Here is a 22,416-nt window from a genome sequence, read left to right as displayed (position 1 = left end):
CTGGAAGGTGCTGGAACTGAGTTATGGTGAGTTCTGACGGGGGGGGGGTGGGGAAGCTCAGATTAGACTACAGTTATCTAAATTAGTCGAGAATCTGAGAAGGGCATCAGAAGAACTTTATTGTGGGTCCTTCCTGAACATATCCTGGTGATTATGGAATGACTACTATGTGTTGTGATTTTGTGTCAGTGGAAACAGAGCATGCAATTTTGCCCACCTCCTGAACCTACTATGTCCCCAATGGCTGCTGCTGTGACTTTGGGGACCCCCTGGATCACTATGTGGCATGATATGGAGGGATTCAATAGCTAGGGAAATCAGCCAAAATTGAGTGCAATGCCATGTACTACCAGAAACGTTCTCCAATTCTGCAAAGCCACCATTGGATGCAAGTGTATAAAAATAGGGACAAATGCTGATGACTACAAGGTAGAGGAGGGAACCCGTGGCCTTCCAAACGTTGCTGGAGATTATTCCAATAGACCATAACACCCTTTTACAACCTGAAGCTTTCTGGGGGGGGCACCAGGTTGAGGAAATCTGTTTTATACAGTAGGTTTAGCAGCAACACAATTAACCATTAGAGGTAGTAATGACTACGTGAATAAATATGTGTAATGGTAAACATTCTGTATAATCCATCGTAGAGTGTCTCCAAATGGGATAGGAAGAAAGTAATATATGCTTTTGATGGCATGGCAGCACAATCTAACTGGCTGAATCAAGCAGTGCTATTTTTTTTTTCCTATAGTAAATCTACTGCCATGGTGAGAAAATGGATTTGAACATGTAACTCTTTCTATGGGTTTTCTTAGTGCTACATGGACTCATTGTGGATAGATGCAGTAGAAGCAGGTCACTTGGAAGAGCAGCTAAATAATTGCTCTGAGTACCAGAGATAAATATTAAAAGGATCCCAAAGAAAGCAAGAGATTTAGTTGTGGATGCTTTTACTTTATAGTAAGTAGCACACCGTAGGGTATCTGATGTGGAAAAAAAATACATTTGTAGATGGAAAGTCTTCAGTGGCCATGTTATATTTTTCTAAACTGACATCAAGCTGCTTTAAAAGATTTTTTCTTCTTCAGTGAATAGCAATGCAAAAATGTATGCGTTGCAAACCTTTGAAAGGTTTTGTCAGGTCTAATCATTTGTCTGCTGAAGACAATCTCATGCAAGGGAGGAGCCTGGTAATTAAGCAGGGATAAATAAGCAGCAGTCTGGGAAGCAGGGAATCATCATGGAGCAACACTGCCTGCCGTAATAATTGGAATACTCTGCTAATTGGAAAAGTCTGCTATTTATCTCCAACAGTAATAAAGTGTGTCCTCATGGCCTCAGCGCCATCTGGAAAGGCACACTGCAGATCAGCAAGCAGAGCATCTGCAGGTTAATGGGGGAAGTGTTGATTGTGCCATGACACGAGCAACAGATGTCAATCCAGGATTGTTAAGACTAGGGCTTCCTACTGTTTCCTTTACTCTTATATACCCTGTTGGAAACAAAATTAAGTAAATGAAAGCTCTCTTTCTGGCTGTGGACTTTTGGCTTGCTCCACCTTCTCTTTCTTTTGTGGCTATTCTGCTATGATCTTGCTTAGCTACACACCACTCCCACACACCACTGAAACTGAATGTGTTATCACCTTTCTGTCAGTTCCCATGATCTTACCTGAAAATCAGTGATAGAGATATGGGCTTTGAAACCCTGATGGGCTATTGATTTAAGTGGATTGGCACTAAAGCAAAAGAGCCACAACTAAAAGGGAGGCAGACAACCCTGCCTGATAAATCTGATAGGCAGATTGCACATGTGCCATCTTGCCTGCACACTGAGATCTTGGCCAGAAGCCCTTTTGGTGTGTTGGCCTTCTAGGTCTGTGAGGTGGGCCATCACAAGAGAGAGGGTCTTTTATTTGGTGGCTCCACACCTTTAGAACTGTTTTCCTGTAGAGCTACTTTGGGGAGCTACACGTTTCAGAAGGGCTTAGGGCTCATCTGCAGATAAAACGTTTCAAATGTGTTGTAAAGTGCAATAGACAAATGTGACACTAGAAGGCAACAGTGAGCTAATCAAAATTCAACGTATTTTTCAAAACTTTTTAAAGCATTTTCATATATATATATATATATATATATATATATATATATATATATATGTATATATATATATATGTATATATATATATATATGTATATACCACTTTAGAGACTTGTTTGATTTGACCGCCCTACCGTTTTGTGCCACTCATTGGATGAATACTGGAATAGTATGATGTTATTGGAGGTCTGAGTCTGGTGAGTTTTGGGAAGAAGATTCTGTTTTATTCTTGGCTTAGTCTTGTTTTTCATCTCTCTCTCTTTCTCTCTCTCTCTCACACACACATGCACACACTTTTTGTTGCAAGCCACTTTGGACAGCTTTGGATCCCCCCCCCTAATTGACCTATACATATTTTAAAATTAAAATAAATAAATGGGATTAGGAAGATGCCCTGCTACAGTGGCAGAATAAAAAAAATAGTGGCTCCATGTTATGGTTTGGAGGCAGACATGGCTGCCACCTTCTTGAAGCTAAACAGGATTGGGTCTTGTCAGTGTCTAGAAGGGAAACTCCCTGGGTACCATATATCACCTTGGGTTAAATGACAGAAGAACGGGTGGAATAAAATGTAAGTAAATAGATGACAACTAATATTGACTCAAAGCACCCTGTTCTGTGAGAAGCTAAATCTTGCTTAGAGACAGCAGCAATGGTACATTCTGAGGGTCTGATGTGGGATTATATGAAAAAGTCAAACATGCTTTTGAACTGCCCACATTTTGTCAATATTCTATGATATGTATGTGTATGCACATATTCATATTACCTCAGAGCCCATCAATACTGTGCCTTTGGTCAGCCTGCCTTTTCTAATCAGGATGGCTGATATAGTTTAAGCCCTTTGCTTGGCTCCACTCTGCTTAATCTCCTCTCGGTGTCTGTCCTATCTATAAATCCTCTCTCTTGACTGGAACACTCCTCCACAGGCCTCCTGTGTGTAATACATATTCTGGCTTGGATGCACTCGGTCTTTGCCACTCACCAACTCTCTTGGAACAAAGGCCTGCTCTGCATAACTGGCTTAATGAAATTGCCATCCTCGCTTACAGGTCTCTGTGCCAAAGCATGTGCATGATCCCATTTGAAACAGCAGCCCTTATCTACTTGCATGCCATCATTTAGGCATTTACTTGACATTTACTGGGATGCTTGTAAGCCTGCCTTTCCACTGGACTGGCACCTTCCTCTGATTCCCCCACAAGGCAGCCTGTATGTACTCTGCAAAAGTTAAAGCAATGTTACTCACCTTTCATCAGGTACCTACTTACTGTAATTACAAAGAAAACAAACTAGCTATCTGGCCATCAACTGAGAGTCCTTGGAACAGTCTGTTTTTCAGTATTCAAGAGCAAAAGGAGAGAAGCCAAGGACTGCAGATCCTACAGCAGTTCACAAACAGGACACAGTTGCATATTTTAAACATGTATTTCTATATTAAAGGGCTACTACCAGATCTTCTTCCTCCATCACAGATTGCTGAAGACTCTTTCACTCCCTGTATGATGCATCGTATTTCTTTATTGTGGAGTAGCCAACCACGTGCCAGCTTAAAAAAAAGAGTTATTAGAATCATAGGTTACATTTGCACTATACAGTTAAAGCACTATCGTATCATTTTCAATAGCCATGGCTTCCCCAAATAATCCTGTGAGGTGTAGTTTGTTAAGGGACCTAAGAGTTGCTAAAGGTAAAGGTAAAGGGACCCCTGACCATTAGGTCCAGTCGTGACTGACTCTGGGGTTGCGGCGCTCATCTCGCATTATTGGCCGAGGGAGCCGGCGTATGGCTTCCAGGTCATGTGGCCAGCATGACAAAGCCGCTTCTGGCGAACCAGAGCAGCCCACAGAAACGCCGTTTACCTTCCCGCTGTAGCGGTACCTATTTATCTACTTGCACTTTGACGTGCTTTCGAACTGCTAGGTTGGCAGGAGCTGGGACCGAGCAATGGGAGCTCACCCCATCGCAGGGATTTGAACCGCCAACCTTCTGATCGGCAAGCTCTAGGCTCTGTGGTTTAACCCACAGCGACACCTGCGTCCCCCTAGGAGTTGCTATGAGACTCCTATTCCTCCAACAAAATTGCATTACCCAGAGTTCCACAGGAAAAGGGGTTTGCTGTCAAACCATTTGGCACGAATCAGTTTGTGCGCACCATTTGTAGCTTGATGACAGAATGCAAAGTGTATTGGACTAGTCCTACACCACCAAAATGTTCAAAAGGCATCTCCTACATCACTCCCAATTGCAAAATAGGGACAAAGATACTGGTGGTGTTTTACAGGGGCCTATACCAGAAAACAAAATGAGAGTTGGAAATGTGTGGGATTTTGCCCATTCCATTGATGAAGCAACCCTTGTACCCCTGCCAGGCCTTCTTTTATCCTTGATGCCTCATCCCCTTTCCCTTTTGGTTCCCATGGCAACTGCCTGGAGAACAGAGAGAGGCAATTTCTTCACTGCCCACATCACTTGCATGAATACACAGTTCCTCAACCCCTTAAAAATCTGAGAGAATCAAAGAGAATTGGTGGATGGGGCCTTCAGGGGCATGATAGCAATATTCCACTCCCAGGGTAACAGCTAAGGAAGTTGTCCGTTTGGAGAGATCTATTCCTTTGTTGGCACCATGGGTACTCACTCTTCTGCAGTGCATTTTTTTTCCTAGAAAAAAAGGTGCCAGTACTCACTGGAGGCTTCTGTGCCCACCCTGCCCATCGTGAGTGCTGCTAGTGAGGCAACCAGGGCACACATGGACAGCAGCAGAGCACAGTGCACATGAGGGGAAGTACATCACATGCCACACTGCTCACTCTCGCTTCTCAAATATTTTTGGGTGGGGCCAAAGGGACCTTGGTCCCTAGGAGTTGGCTCCTGTGCAGGCAGCCATCAACCTAGAAGCTTGCCGCTTTTCATCAGCCTACCCGTCAGCAAGCAGCCGAATTAGCATCTTATACTCCACAGTCACATTTTGAGAAGAGATGCTTTTGAAGTTTGTATATGCAATGCATGCATTAACTAACACAAGTGACTCCATACAATTACATTAATGTGTACCTCTTAGAGTATTTTCGCATCTGTCTTGCCCCCATCAGATGCTTATTTTCACTAATTATGTACTTGATCTGTTTTCATCTTATTTGTTTATTTACTTGTTACAGGTGTATGTTCACCTGTTCTTCAAACTATCCTTCAGCAGAAGTAGAATTCCCGCATTATAATCAAGGAGGATTTCAAATTTTGTTCAGCCTTCTTCTGCGAATCTGTCAAAACATTGTTAGAAAGTGTACCGTACTTAAATTCTTTGAACTAACCATTTGATTCCCCCCCTCCTTGCTCATTCGTGCATTAATATTCTTTTGAGGCATCCCTACTCCTTCATTCCAAAAATTCATTTTATATTAGAGGGGCTGAAAACTCCCCATAATTTGTTATGAGGTAAAAAAAACAGCTCTTTCACTCAAAACAGAACACCCATATACTTGGGGGCAGTTGCACTGTATGTGAAATGCCACACAGTTCATGCTATGGCCTACTCTTTCCTCCTTGAAGCCATACCCAACTCCAAGTGTACCAAGAGCAACAAGAGCACACATGGCATACACCATTGTGTCTGAAGTGAGTGCATGTTTCTGCTTCACCACTTGTACATGCATCAGGGTGTGATGACCACTTACAGTTCACCAAAACAGACACAGGTAGCTACTTCAAATACAGTGGTGCCTCGACTTACAAATTTAATCGGTTCCGAAGGCACCTTCATAGGTCGAAAAATTCGTAAGTCGAAAAGCGCCATTGGAAACGCGATTTCCCATTGGAAACGGAAAAATTAGTAACCCCATCTAAAAATTCGTGAGTCGAAAAAAACCCATCTAAAACCGCCGTGGTTTCCGTTCAGATGTCGAGAAATTCATAAGCGTGTGGCCATTTGCCCCATTCGTAAGTCGAAAAATTTGGTTGTCAAGTCCTTCGTAAGTTGAGGTACCATTATACAACAGTGTATATATAACACATGCATTTATAATTCACGTATACATTTTCCCCAACCAACAAAGAACATCCACAACAAAAGCAGTTGATGTGGATGGAAGACTTGATGCTCCTGTGGTCCCATTGGTCTTGATCAGACATCCCCAAACTTCAGCCCTCCAGATGTTTTGGACTACAATTCCCATCTTCCCCGACCACTGGTCCTGTTAGCTAGGGATCATGGGAGTTGTAGGCCAAAACATCTGGAGGGCCGCGGTTTGGGGATGCCTGGTCTTGATCGATGATTGTGTCAGTACCAGACAATGTGGTGGATCAATGTGGTGGACCAGGTGAGCTGCTGCACCAATTCATCTCTGGTCAGGCTATGTAGAAAAGAGAGGGGATGGTGGTGTGGTGCAAAAGCACCAGCAAAGTCAATCTGGCACTCCTGCTGGTGCAATTGCACTGTGCTGCTCTTCCCATTGCCATGCTTGTCTCCCTTCTGGTAAGCAGCAGCTAACAGCAAACAGTAAGACAAGTGAGCACTTCTGCCCCACCACACCACCACATCCCCTTTCTTTTGCACTGGATTGCACTGCTGATGGAATGCTCATCACATGATTCAGCTCATCACATGATTCAAAGCCTGACCAGAGATGAATCAAGGTATTGATGTATATTTTAAGTCCACAGAATTTGTACCTTTTTTTTGGCAGGCAGTACACATTTACAGGAGGGGGAGGGGCCCAAAGGTTCCTATTTGATATGCACAAGTACCATTTAGTCCTCATCTGAAAGGAAGGAAAAGTTTTGGAAGAGAGAGGTCGTTCAGAGTTAGGGTCTGCTTTGTGCAGATTGCTGCTGCTAGCAAGATGACAGTTTGCTGGTGTGTTTATTCATGGCACTAGGGTTATACTGTCCTAAGTACTTGTGTGCCACTGAATCAAGCCTTAACATTATGATTCGGTGGCAGAAGAGAGTTACCATGGGAATGATTACCTTTTACTATATACGCTACTGAATGATAATAGGTTCCAGAAAAGAATGAGTGGTTTGTATCCTTGTGGCCCAAAAGTATGAGAAATGGAAGGAAGTATGCAGCAGGTTTAGACAGATATACTTTTAAAGGGGTGGCATTTGATGTTATGAGTACTAATTTGATGCAGAACTGGCACAGGAACAGAACAGCAGCAGCAGCAGCAACAACAGGTAAAAATTATTTGTGTTTACTTTTGTATAAAATCTAAATTCCTCCTCACATATACAGACGTTGCTGACTAAGATTTCATTTTGACCCACTGTTAAGGGACAAATATTTCTCGATTAACGTCTTATTATATGAATGCTTGCTTAGTCTCCTCACCTTGCATATCTGATTTACCCATATCTAAATTTCAGATATATATATATATATATATATATATATATATATATATATATATATTCTACAATGTGCAAAGAACTGTGACATTACTAAGTGCAAAATATGGTATTGGGCACAATTTTTAGGATTCTCGCAATTTCTGCTTTCATTTTCTTTTTGCTGTTGCCGGAGTCTAGTAGCATCCTGTCTCCATTAAATAAATGCTATCTTTAGTAGGCAAGAGAAGATTTCAACCCCAAATTACCATCTGTATGAACTTCCCACAGTTATGGACCTGTTTCACAGTTCATCTGAAGCTCTTCTTTGAGTTTCCTTAACTTCCAAGTACAGTAATCACTTGCAGAGAGAGTGCCTTTTCTTTGATTGTGTCCTGAGGCTTTGAGTATTTAATTTGTAGTATTATTTGTCATCTCCTTCATGGATCACTGCCTTGTCGTGACGAAGGGGCTTGAATAACTCAGAGAAGCTATGAGCTATGCCGTGCAGGGCCACCCAAGATGGACAGGTCATAGTGGAGAGTTTTGACTAAACGTGATCCACCTGGAGCAGGAACTGGCAAGCCACTCCAGTATCCCCGCCAAGAAAACTCCATAGACAAAGACAACAGGCATATAAAAGTTATGACGCTGGAAGATGAGCCCCTCAGGTTGGAAGGCGTCCAACATGCTACTGAGGAAGAGCAGAGGACAAGTACAAGTAGATTCAGAGCTGAAGAAGCGGCTGGACCAAAGCCGAAAGGTCGCTCAGTTGCGGATATGCCTGGAAGCGAAAGGAAAGTCCAATGCTGTAAAGAAGAATATTGCATAGGAACCTGGAATGTAAGAACCATCAACCTTGGTAAACTGGAAGAGGTCAAAAATGAGATGGCAAGAATAAATATTGACATCCTGGGCATCAGTGAACTAAAATGGATGGGAATGGGCAAATTTAGTTCGGATGACCATCACATCTACAACTCATCAATTCAAGCCAATGTAAGGACAACAAACTCCAGACTCGTTTTATATGGTTTGGTGTTTATTAGTCAAACATCTATAACAAACTTTTAAAGCCATCCATCTGTGTGTTACCAACAAATCTGGGAGAACATTTGATTTGCCTAATTGCGTATCTTGTTTATGGCATCTGTCTTTATCCTCCTAATTTATGTTTTGATGTATGAATTGTAATTCCCTGGATAAGTAAAAAGAGACTTTCTTTGGAACTTGAAAAGGAGAACATGGAAATCTTTGTTATGCCATATTCCTCAGACATATGTTCAGTTTGGACTAGTTTTATTCCCAGGCATATTATTGCTATTGATCTCGAGTTCCAATATGCATGCCGGTTTGTGTAAGAACTCTGTATTCCCAGTTTCTGCTATCTTTTCAGTGCCACCTTCACATACATCAACACTGCGTGCAAAGAGATTTCCCCCTTTGTGCATTGATTGAAGTGAATGGGATAATCCTTGATCACAAAGAGCCTTGTTTCACAGCCTTTGAGGCTGGAGACAGGTGAGAGTTTGAGTTGAATCATGCCATGATGGCAGCATCATTGCCCAAGATGTGAACTCTAATTTCACTATTACCTCTATTAACAGGGTTTGAAAGATTTTCCAGTGCCTTGAAAACTTATTACAAACTTGTTTTGTTTTGGTTTCTTTGCAGAGGCAGGCAGACAAAAGTATTGAGTGTTCACACCACATTACACAGTAGGTCTGATTTATAGCTTCTTGAAAAATAAAATCCATCTCCAGCCTGTAGGAATATGTGAAAATTGTTGGGTTAGGGCACACATAGGACCAGGGGTGGCATCAGGATCCTCAGGTGGCTACCAAGGCTCTACCACCCTTGTGTGGCCTCCATGGACCAGCCCTGGGTCTTCCATGTGAAGTGGCAGTCTCTGTGAAGTGCCTGCCATTTTACTTTCCTGCAAGGTCCATGATGTAGCACAGGCATAGGCAACCTTGGCTCTCCAGATGTTTTGGAACTACAACTCCCATGATCCCTGACCACTGGCCCTGTTAGCTAGGGATCATGGGAGTTGTAGTTCCAAAACATCTGGAGAGCCAAGGTTGCCTATGCCTGATGTAGCATCATTCTTGGTGGGAAATTAAAATGGCGGTCTGCTCATTGCCACCAATCACAGATTAGATTTAGCTCCATTTTGTAGGATGAAGAATGACCCTGTGCTCTGAAGAGATAAAGCCGTATGTGGGGGTGATGCCAACCACATTTCTGACATGCACTTCAAGAGGAACATAAACACGAAACTTTAAATGCGATATACTCTCAAAATTAACATCTCACATTCAAACAGCATTAGGAATTATTAGCTGTTTTGGGGTGAATAAATCCAGTGTTTTCCAAAACGAATAAAAGGAAACACTGTGGTGTATATACATATTGTATGACGTCTTTAGTATTCCAGAGTGAGTTAGCAACAAACATCTAGTATGCCATATGCCCTTTAAATCTGAAAGGCCACCTGCCAACTCATTCCCACTTTCCCCTCTTTGGGTTATCAGATGCATATAAATTAGTGTATTCCTGGGATAAGCCAGAAATAGGCATGCTATCTGCAGTGAAAAAATATACTTCTATTGTGAGGAGTCTCAGTGCAACTCCTGTATTTTGATATTGTTATTCAAATCTGAAAGGTCAGTTCTCACAACTGCAATGTTATATAGACAGAAGTGTGTGTGTGTGTGTGTGTGTACTCAAAAATGGAAACCTGTTAGTGGTTGAACATATATTTTTAGATGGCACGTAAATATATGTTTGACCATCTATTGATTCGACCAAGAGCTAATTGCTGAGCTTAGTTCTAGTGAGCTGCAGAAAAGGTAGTAGCGAGAGCAAACTAATAAATGGTATGTCTATCTATCACGTTTTAGCAAAGAGTAACTGCAACCTGCCTCTAATGTAACTAAGACTGTGTTGTACATGTAACACACATGTTGATTGCTTTCAAATAGCCTGGAAAGCTATCTAACAGTATAGTAGATGGATGGAGAAAGAGAGATTATGGTGTATGTATCCCCCACCCACAGGTGGTTACGCCTTGGGCCTATTAATATAAATGAAATAATCCTGTCTGGTCCATTGTGAAATTGTATCGGGGGGAAGGATGGGGTATTTATTGCTTCAGCACCTTAAGAGAAAGTGCATAGGGTACAGTTGGAGTTATCCCATATACAATGAACTATTTAATTCCTTATTCTAACGCTTCAGGTGATGTTTAATTGCATTGCATTTCCTGATCATTTACTTATGATCTTTCACCCCCTTTTATTTTGTTCAGAGAACTGAACAATGTTTTCCATTCCTGTGCCAAATATGAAGCATAACATATTCAATTTGCAGTTTTATTAAGAGTCTGTTCCTTTGTGTTTGTGTCAGCTTTCTTCTTGAGTACTGGGTTTCACGAAGGTAAATACGTTGAGCTGAATAGAGACATTGGATTCTTATCTCATTATACATGATAAAGTTATTTTTAGCCATCTCACCCCTTGCTTTTTCCTGTAAGACCTACAGCAGTCGTTAACAGTTGTCAACAGGTTTACCACACCTATCAGCCAATCACCCATTCATCACCCATTCCCACCACCCTTCTGAGTAATACCCCTCCCCACCCTCTGACTATACATAAGGGTCTGTGTATCTGAAGATGTGTGCATGCACACGAAAGCTCATACCTATGACAAACTTAGTTGGTCTCTAAGGTGCTGCTGGAAGGAATTTTTTTATTTTGTTTCGACTACGTTGAGCTGAGTTATATAATAATAATAATAATAATAAATTTTTATTTATACCCCGCCCTCCCCAGTCAAAAACCGGGCTCAGGGCGGCTGACACCAACAGAACCACAATAAAACATAAAAACAATTAATTAAAATACAGATTGAAATACAGTATTAAAATTTAAAGTGCAGCCTCATTTCAAGTAGGCCATAAGTGGCTGACACCACCACTTATATAAGTCTATTCTTGACCAAAGTTCAACATCTGATATATGCCTCGCCATGAATTCGGTTCGCCCAGTTCTAACTAACTACTCTAGCAGCAGCACATTCTTGGTCTAAACAATAATCCATTCTTACTGGTTTTTATGCCTGGAACCATCTGAAAGAACACTGGGTTCCTCTTATTTAGGATCCTGGAGAATGATGTTTTGTCAACATTTTTCAGTGAACCAAACTGATTCACCCTTACCAAACTAACACATAGATGGGAAGGCACTTATCCTTTGGGTTGTGCTCTTCTTTAATCCCCCCCCCCCCAGTACAGTTCATGGCTCAAAACATGCTTGGCAATCTGCCTAAATCGGTGTAACAGAAAAATCCTAGATGTGCTGTAAAGGAGAGTCCACCTTTACATTGTCTTAATCTTTTCAAAGGTTGCTTTGTCAACAGTAAAATATAAAAGCATAGTCCTATGAATTTAGTGGTGCTGATCCTACTTGTCTTTCATTGATATATCATAAAGATCCCTGTAATTCTGCAGTCATTTCATCCAGGATTTTAGACTGTTTGACAAACATTAATAAATCAATAACCAAGTTCAATCTCTCCTCAAAGATGGCAATTATCTCTGTAGTCCACAAACCAGTTGAACTTTGATGGTTGGATTCTGAATGTCTAAAGCCCGTTAATTAAGCCTACTTCAAGTACCAACTGCTTAACTGGTTTGAGGCTGGCACAGAAATCTTAATGACTTCATTTTATACAAGCTCTTAAACTGGTTGCAGAAGTGGAGGCGCAATCTCACAATGCAGCTGCAAAGGCAACTTTCCAGTCAAAGTGTTATAGGCATGTTCCATATCAAAACCTTTGTTTTCATTTGTGCTACAGCTACAATAACCAAAGAAAAACATACTGGAAGGGTAGTGTGGAGCTTACTGTGGAAAATGGCACCAACCAGTAAAAACATTTTATGGATAATAAAACTTCTATGATCCTAGGGAGTTACTCATTCACACAATTCAAATTTAGAACTTCTTTATGTTAGCATTTTTATGGTTCAGTACTAATATGGGGTCAAATATGTGCATTGCATAATGTATAGCCTTCCACAGTAATACATACCAATTTGTGCATTTTCCTTTCTTCTCAAGTGTACGTCAAATGTCATATTTACAATGGTCATGCAATCTCTGGAATCCATACTAGGAAAGTGTTTTAACTGAACACCTGGCAGACTGACAACACAGCAGTTTGAACCAGCATCTATAATAATAGCTTCACAATTATTCATCCAAAAGATCGCTTGTAACATTTTCATAACCGCATGGCTGTTTCACATATTTCTTGGAGCAAGCGTTGAGCAGCATCACATAATTCACTGAACTCTCAGGCCACCTAGTGTGAAACAATAAAGTGATGGCAACTGGTAAACGCCTTCTTAAATATAATTCATCACTGTGTAATAAGAAAAGTGCAATTGACTAGCAGAGATGTTCTGAAATGTACTAAAATAACTCTTGCATGCCAAAGCTCTGAACTGTTAGATTTCTAAAATGTCATGGCTCATGATCAACCTTTGTATTCAGAAAGGCCATTGATGCTGCAGTGCTGTGGACACTTCCCTGAGATAAACCTCATTGGCCTCAGTGGGATTCATTTCTGAGCAGACATTTGCAGGATTGTGCAATGAGCAAGTCTTAGCAATGAAAGTGAAAAGCCAGTGGTTTGAGCATTGGCTTTTGAAAGGGGAAACCAAGGTTCAAATCTCTGCTCAGGGATCCTCCCTCTCATCCACACTGTTGTGAAGATGAAGGTGAGGAATAACGGGGGAGGGAAGAACGACTCATAAAGGACATACACCCTGCAGCTCCAAGCAGATCAGCTGAGGTTATTGTTCCTTCCCATATATCAAGTGATTGAGCTCATAATCAAGGAGCGGTAGTTTGCAACCTCACCCAACCACTAAACTTCTCTGACACCCTCCACCAATTGGGGCTGTGTCTATTTCAATTGCTTCCTTTCTGTTGCCATCTTGGGATGGCCAGATACTGGGGGCAAGCATCCCTGATTAGGGATGGGGTAGAAAATTTATTCAGTCCACATTTAAAGCCAAATCTACCTAATTCTTGCTTTCTGAAACAATACAGGAGCTGAAACACAGCATAGCTGCCAAGTTTTCCCTTTTCTCGCGAGGAAGCCTATTAAGCATAAGGGAATTTCCCTTAAAAAAAGGGATAACTTGGCAGCTATGAAACACAGCCATCCTTTGGAATTCATACTTTTCTGAATGTTGTGATGCAGTTATATTGGTGAAACTGCTTGTACGAATATGTACATCAGTCAAAACTGCATACAACAAAAGCGTTCATTAGGAGACATTCACACTAAAGTGCTTATGCATTTCAGTGAACATTAAAACAACAACAATTTGTTGCACAAATGTGGAGAACTGAATTTAAGACTGGAAAAGTAGGATTTGAGAGAACCAAATTTGAGGGTTCTCAACCCTTGATGTCCACTAATGCCTTGAGCTCCCTGGATGAAGGGTGAGGTTTATTGTTATATTTGGAGCTCTTCAAATATAAAAATATCCTTACGCTACAATGATCAGTATCACAGTACTTGCAGATAGAAAAATGCTTAGAACCCATAAATTGCTCAAACATCATCTTTTTCTTCTTGAAAAAAAATCAGAAGGCAATAGGAGCAATCTGGATATTTTGGAAAACCTAATCCATTTGAGATGGTTGTAATTGCTACAAAATTGCATCTGAAACTAATTCGTACATGCTCAGATAAATGAAAGAGAATTACATTTCCCATTTCTCTTTTGTACAAAGGAGAGAGATGACATCCGCCTCCTTTAAATATTTGGTTTTTTTCCTTAGTTTTTGATCCTCCTTTGAAATTTGCTAATCAAGGGCCTTGTTAAAAGTAGCAGACTTCATGCTTGAAATCCTATGGAGCTTTAGTCGAGACATTAATTTTAAACAGACCCTCAGAGTACTCCTACTTTGCTTCGCCTGTTACAATATTGTCTGTAGAGAGGACCAGCAATCACACCTAAACTCTTTTTTTGAAAAATAAAAATGTGCAGCAGATTAGCTCCCAGGGCTGGTTAAAAGTACCATCCTTCATACACTCATGCAGGCAACACAGAAGGTCACTGGCTTGGAACAATTAGCTATTAAAACAATTGAATGAACCATACCTGATCAGCCTCCTGTCAACGAAGAGTGTTGCTGTGCTCTAAGAATAACCAAAGGCTTTGTACATCCTATTAGTTGCTACTCTGACCTTGGTGTGCTGATGCATTCACACTCAGCCATAGATTCTTAAGACTGTTTACCTCTACCGACTCAAGAGAGTCCTTCAAAATATCAATGGAAGAAAGGATTATTAGCTTTCGGTTCCTCTGTTATATTTTATTGCTTGCATAGCTTTGGAGTCTTGTGGGGATGGGGAAAGGGAAGAGACTAACAGAAGATTCATCTAATACACTTCTGCTTACTACAGTGGAGGTGGAAGAGACTTCTAGCAATTTCTTTTTGAAGGCATGTTGGCAAATATTCTTACTTTGTTGTGTAGTGACTATATAACATCTCCATTCTTGCTGTGTTGCATTCCATTTTTATACTAACTACACATGGACAAGCTCATATATGTCATGCAGCTCAAGTAGACCTTGCAGTCTATTGCAAATAATACCACATTTTCCCAGTATAAACAACTGTCCCCAGTACAAGTGTGCAGACATTGTACTGATTAATGTTCTGCCTTTTAATAGAGATAGAGCTATGGAGCAGGAGTCTTTGTTGTGAACTCTTCCTCATACTAAGGGTCATGGCCCATTTGATCCACTATCCACCTGCATTCATGATGTTCAACATTTGTGGGTCTATGGTGGCAGCAATCTGTGACTGACATTGCCCTCCTTCTACATATGAAGAAGAGGCCTTCCTTGGACAGCAGAAGAGAATCTTTATGTCTAAAAAATATGCTGGAATACACATACACCTAAGGAGTGTTTTCCCAGTATAAACAACTGTCTGTTGTAAGGCCCCCAAATGGGACACCAAATCCCAAACTGCACTGTTTCCTGGTGAGGTGGCCACAAACCTGAGAAATGGAGCAGCAAGAAAGAACTAACTGGCTCCTCCATTTTTCCAACTGGGCCAGGAGAAGCTTACAGAGCTGAGATGCAATGCAGAATATGCCAGTCCACTTTCTGCCCCAGTTAGGATTGCACTTCTGTTCGTGAAAGTTGATAGGCAGGCATTATTGTTGAGTTTGTAGAAGTAACATTTCTTCAATGTGCTATGGGATTCTAACGGGTAGGGTTAACATTTTTTGCCATTATTAACATCATAGCTCATGTCTTTCTCATCGTTTTGCTGCTGTTGGCAGCTTTTGCAAGATTGATCAACAATGAGAAGGAGTTGTAGGCAGTGATTCATGATATTTAATTGTGTTACTCTTTCTTTCCACGCTAGGGGAAGCCCTTAATAATGAATGCATTTTCAAGGCCTTGTGGCCTACTTTTCTTTCTTCTAGTGTCAGCTGAGACATGTTTGTCGTCAATGTATTGCTGATATGGCATGATGAAATCTTCAAAGCTCCCAAATAATCACTTAATTGTACTAGCTTTAATAACAAGAGATAACCTTATTTCTCCTATATTGATGCTGTTTTCATAGACTTCATTGAGATTACGAATACCACATTAATCTGCCAGGTGAGATTTCCAATCTGGATATTATAGACAATCACCCTGAATCTTGCTCATGAACAATTCTATCTGATTTACTTTTCATCAGGAAAAACATAATTCTGGATGAGCAACCGCTTTCAAAAGCTAGGTAAGTGGAAGGGGGAAAAGAGATATTCACAGTGCATAGGAATTCACATCTGAGTGTGGATTAATTTAGTGCTGTGTCATTCTCAATAAGATAGATGCACATCCTTCTTTGGAAATAGCAAAACCTGGGCTTTTTTCAGCGGGAACTTGCCAGAACTCAGTTCCAGCACCTCTCAGGTGAGCACCATTGCCATTATAAGAGAACAAGGGAGGCATTCATGGTCAGTTCCAGCACCTATTTTTCTAGAAAAATAGCACTGAGCACAACCAATCATACATAACTATGTGCAAACTGGGTGAGGGCATATGTGGAACATAAGTAAGCAAAGCAACTATTGGTTATGTTGGGGTAACAGGCAAGGAAATATAAAAAAGAAAGAAAAATCTTTAAAGAAATTCTTGCTATACGTCTGGGTTTCCCCAGGCATTCCAGCAATTTCTGAGGGCCGGATCCCAGCTATGTACAGGAAATTACGGACATATGGAAGCCCTAGCAAGGATCAAGCAGGCAGTTAAAACACAACAGCCCTTTATTGTTACAAATCTGGCTGAACTCCACTATAACCCACTGCAGCAAACAGCTGCAGGAATTTGACTGAAGTCCCCAAAGTACTAACAATGAACCACAGCACCTCCTGGCATTTCCAGAATGTGCTCATGTGCTTTGAGATTGCTCTTCTTGCCTTCTCAAACTGTGCATAGGATAGTGGATCCAGATAAGGCAGCAACATAGAATGGAAATTGCGTAACAGCCAACAACATTGTGCAGGCCTTTTTGCACCTGAAATGTTGCTAAGCTCGTGCAGCCTGCCACTATAATGTGATCGGTTCCACAACTACCTTTTATTTTTGGTTGTGGTTGAAAATTATTATTATTTATTAAATTTGTATACTGCCCTTCATCTGAAGATCACAGTGAAGTTCACAAAATAATAATAATATGAAAATAGAAAATGCATAAGAAAAACAGGAAGAAAAACAAAAACCAACATATAACCCTCCCCACATAACAAGAATGAATTGAAGGGTTTATTTTATTTTTTCCCTGAAAAGTAAATATATCCTCAAATATTCAGACTTCCTATCATTATCTGGAATAATGGACAAATTTAGATGTCTCTTGACACTGTAACTTAAATGCAGGAATGCATGGTACTTTTTTCTGTTGAAAAGTTGACAATAGAAAGCTACCATAAAATCATGGTCCATTCAGCCAAACTGATGGTTGCTATGTTTAAGCCATCCATTGTGGATATCTAAATTGGGAGGTCATTTTGTCCAGCAACATTTGAAGATGAAGATCCTTCTTCCAGGTATGTACCTGCATCCTACAGGTGGATGCAAATACAAGTACATTGCTGAACTGCTGAGGAAGGACCACAGCTCAGTGACAGCCATACCTTTTCATGCAAATGAGCCCAGATTCAATCCAAGGCATCCCCAAAAGGTCTTGGAAAGACCTTTGTCTACTAAGATAGGTGGGGCAATAGTCTGATTCCCTATAAAACACCTTCCTATTTTCCTTCAATGTCTAGAACAGACCAGTTTATTTCTATAGCAGAAAACATCTCTCTCTTACAGAAGATTGTTAGATCTCCTGATCTTCATAGTTCCCTTTCTTCCCAATTGTTTGGGGATTTTTCTATCACAAATAAAGACAGGATGTGCATTATGTGTGTATATACAGAGAGAGGGAGAGGAACACAGAGAGAAAGCGAGCGAGCAGTTTTTTGTGTAAAACATGTTGCATCTTGAATAACATTCCCCACCCTTGCCCCAGAAATTTCAGAAACAATAGATGCAGCAAAATGGGGGTAGAGAGAAATACATCTTTTCTCTAGCATAAACTGTAGAGTTGTTTAATTATATTTAACCATGTAAAAAAAGAAAGAAAAGAGAAATGTAATGAAAAGACAGAGAGGGTTCCAATGCACATATTTAATAGATCTCTTCAGAAAAACAAGGTATAGTCTTGTATCCATGACAACCAAGTTCCTAAGAGCCATGAGTAAGTGAGGAAGTACTATTTAAAACTGGCATGGAGTTGTAAGTGAAAAACTTATGAATGTATAAGCATCTTTTGTATTACTTCTACAATTGTTGCATTGGGCTTAAGTCCAACAATCATTGGGCTAATGTGTTGGATTGCTACCTCATTAAATACTAGTCATTTAGATCCAACATGTTTCAGATCTGCTAACAGTCAATCAATTTTTAAATTTTATTTATTTGCATTCCAAACATCACCTGGCACTATCATATGTGCATAGAGTGATTTCTTAAGCATCAGACTGGGAAGGTTCAGCAGTTATCTTGCTCAGCCAATTGTATAACTGCAGGACAAGTCATATGCTCCAGTAACTGGTGATCATAGAGTTGAAACATGTAGTCTGTGGACATTGACAGGCCATAACTCTGAGGGGGAAACACATGTTTTGCATGCATAACACCCCATTCAGTCTCTGGAATCAGGGCCGTCTTAAGCATACCTGGCACCGTGGTGCGACGGATCCCTCCGGTGCCCCCCTGCCCCATTTCCCAGTGCGGCGGGTGGGCGCAGCATGCAGCGCGGCTGCCGCCTGGAGGGCCAGCCCTGGGCCAGGGGATGCTGCCCGCCCCCTGTTGTGATGCCCCTGCGCGCGGTGGAGGCGGCCCCAGGCCTGCGCGCCTCCGAAGAGTGGCCTGAAGCCACTGAACAGCTGAGAGGCGCGCCTGGGGCTGCATCCGGTGCGCCTGCGGCGGCCTCTACTGTGCCTCTCAGCGGGCGCATTGGGCGCAGCAGCGCCCCTGGTGGCCTGGCGCCCTGGTGCCCCGCGCCACCGGACCCAGGCCTAGAGACGGCCCTGTCTGGAATACACAGCTGAAGTGTGTTACCAAATGAGTTTTATGTTATAATATTTTAAATACTTGGGGGAGGGGGAGAGAGAGAGAGAAATCAATAAATAGATATTTAAATCAGAAAACTAAGTGACACAGCAATGTGCATAAAATTAAAAGGGCAGCTTAAACGCACTTCAAAACTGAGCCTTTTTTCTCTGGCCAAAGTAGCAACTCAGTTCAAAGATTTTTGTTTGAAGAAGGATCTTGTCTGTCAAGTGTCGAATCAGAGGCAGCTTTTATGGAAGAACTAATGCAATTATGTAATGCTGAAAAATAGTTTGTAATGGAATTGCTGGCACGACCTTAACTGTAAGGGTGTGAACAAGAAGCTCTTATGTATTTCTTGAAATGAATGAAAGAATGCAGGATCCTTTTTAATGCTTCAGGCTGTCAGACCCACTCAAGATTAGGACGGTTAATACCAGCGATCCATCAAAGCCATGGATAGCTCTGCTGGGTGTTCTTATCACTCTAGCAGCCTCGGAGCTCATAGGTAGTTTAAACAAGACTGCTATATGCATTGTGTCGTCAATAAGGGATGCTAAACCTAGTGGTCCCTTTCTCAGAGGCGGAATATGATGCTGACTGAAATTCGTCTTCATCTTACTAGGTGCTGGCAGAAATTAAGGGAATTTCACTTGATGCTTTTCCTTCAGCAAAGGAGGACAGCATGTGAAAGGAAACATGGTTTTCTTATACAAAGCCTTTGTCTGGCTTTCGCTGCTCTTGGTTCCTGCATCTCTCTTTAAAGTCTTTAACTTCCTCAAGCCTATAAGCAACTCTAAACAATACCTTCTATCACCACCCCATCCTTTTTATTTACAATTGCTGTTTTTCTCTCTCTCCTGCCTAAATAGTGCTTCTTCAGTAGTGATGTCTGCATTTTTAAAAAGCACTATTTCTTCACATTCCGATTTGTAAGCCATGACACATGCAAATCTTTCCACGGTGCAGTAGGAAAGAGGAAATGTGCCCATTTCATATCTTCATCAAGACATGTCCCATCCAACTATGACTGTTGGACGCAACATTGACAACAATGTTGTCCTCTTGACAACAGTGGCACATGGAAGGTGACATTGTGAAGCGCAACAAAGAGCTACTTTGGTGTGATTTTTAGAGGGCTAGACTAGGGATAGGAGACCTGGGTCACTGCCAGGTATGGATGGGTGAATCTGTCAACTTTTTTTCCCTCTCAGTTTCTCATTTTTCCAGTCTGAAGTTTGCAGTCTCGATTTTTCAATTAATATATATTTTTCAAAGTGATTTTGAGTCATTGCCAAAACACTTTCTTAGAAATCCTCACTCCAATAAGCATCCTGCAGAGGGTAGCTCCAGGGATAAAATGGGGTAACTCTCATGTGTGCTACCCCCCCCCACTGAAGAACATATTTGGGAAAAAAATTGGAACGTCTAATGATAAATGTGCTTTTCCTGGTTGATTTCTGGAGCACTCTTAAGTGGGACAAAGTAACATTGAGCAGAGATAACACTGGACGCTTCTGTGAATACATAATTGTTCTAAAACATGCACTTCTCTTCTCCCAATATAAGGCCCAAAGCTTGAGAAAGATAAAGAAATTGCAACCTTCCACTATTGTATATGTATGGGTCCTTTTAGTAGCTTTTGCCTAAAACTGGATGAAAATCTCTTGGGAAAAAACAACCCGTTCAGTTGAAAACTGATTCCGGAATATAAATGCTGTAGGAAATGACTGTGCATTCTTGTCAATAGGAAGTATTGACTTCAGTGAGTCTCCTTTCATTGAAGTGATCCGTACAATGAGAAATGGATGACCTGGCTCTTATCCAATGATACCACATAGATGAGATTACCGACAGATTCTTAGCCACTGACATTCAAAATAATTTACAGTTGCAACAACCTGAAAATCTATCTCTCATGATGCTTCAGACTCATCCTCATCCGATTCTCTGCCGTTTCCGAAACCATCAATATTCTAGTCTTTAAAACCTATCTCAGGTGCAAGGAGTAAGGTAAATCAACTGGTTCATGGGTTGCTTCACTGCTGGGTCTAATGCTCCCTTTTGTTTTGTATCAAGTGAAGCTGAAAATTTGCAGAGGGGCATAAATTAATTTGATATGTAGCCTGCAGTAGCAAAGTGCATTATGGAGATGATTATACAATTCACACTTCCTGAACTAAAGCGTATGCACCTTAATAAAAAACCGAGCCAAACGGCATAAGGGGGGGGGGAGAGAACATTGAAGATTTATCTACTTTCCCCCCATGTTCTTCCAGAGCTCTGCCTACCTTTTGTTACCTTTCTCTACCCTTTTTTTGCTTTTATGTTTGGAAATGATAAATTTTCTCATGTTTTACATTTTATATTTAGTTTATCTCTTTATTTTGTATTCATTTCCCACTGAAAATGGAATGAGTCTTTAGAATAATACAGTAGATATTGAGTTTTTAAATTGCTATTGGGTATATACTGCATAAGAAGGTTATCTGATCTCTAACTTAATCATGTGAAAATATTGCTACAGGAAAGCAGGCTTGGTAACAATGAGACACCTTTGCTTTCATAAAATTTATTTAACTATACACCCATTATGAAGCATTAATACAGAATTCCCCCCACTTTCTGTCACATTTAGGAGAGATTTATTGTACACAGCAATTGAATTCATAGGCAACCCCCTTATGTAAATACAAAAGGCTTTATACTGGGCGCTATTTCAGCTTATCAAGAAATATCACTGAATTAAGCATTTCCTAGATGTTGAAACAGATGAAACGAACCAAGTTTGTGTTTACAGTTGAAAAGTTAGAAGAAAGAGGAAAATAATGGTTATCTAAAAACGTTTTAAACCACAGTCAATTTCTACCTTAAAACATTACTATTGGGAAAGACTGCAGAATTTAAAATGGTGGCAATCATATCTTTCCAACGTCTGCCTGACCTGCAAAAACACATTGTTTTTTCATGATAACTAGATATTGGCAGCACACAATTTGTATTGCCTTGTATAAATATTTGTCTGAAGTTGCTCAATGGAATCACCATAATGTAATGCTGGCTTAATATAGCGTTTTGCACTCTTGCTGCTGCTACTTAGTTAAACAAGAGGCAATACTGCTGATGAAAGTCCTCAGTTTAGTAACAGTCTGCATAGCAAAGTTGTCCCTCAGGAATAGCAGAAAAGGGTAAACTCGCCCCTCAGCAAATTCCCATCTCCTAGCGACCTTCATTCTCACTACTCTTTACCCAACCATTCTAACTGCTGAATTAATTGTGTCAACCTATACATGT

This window comes from Zootoca vivipara, chromosome 7 (genome assembly GCF_963506605.1).
Source record: "Zootoca vivipara chromosome 7, rZooViv1.1, whole genome shotgun sequence".
Lineage (NCBI taxonomy): Eukaryota > Metazoa > Chordata > Lepidosauria > Squamata > Lacertidae > Zootoca > Zootoca vivipara.
Note: the sequence above shows the minus strand (reverse complement) of the source record.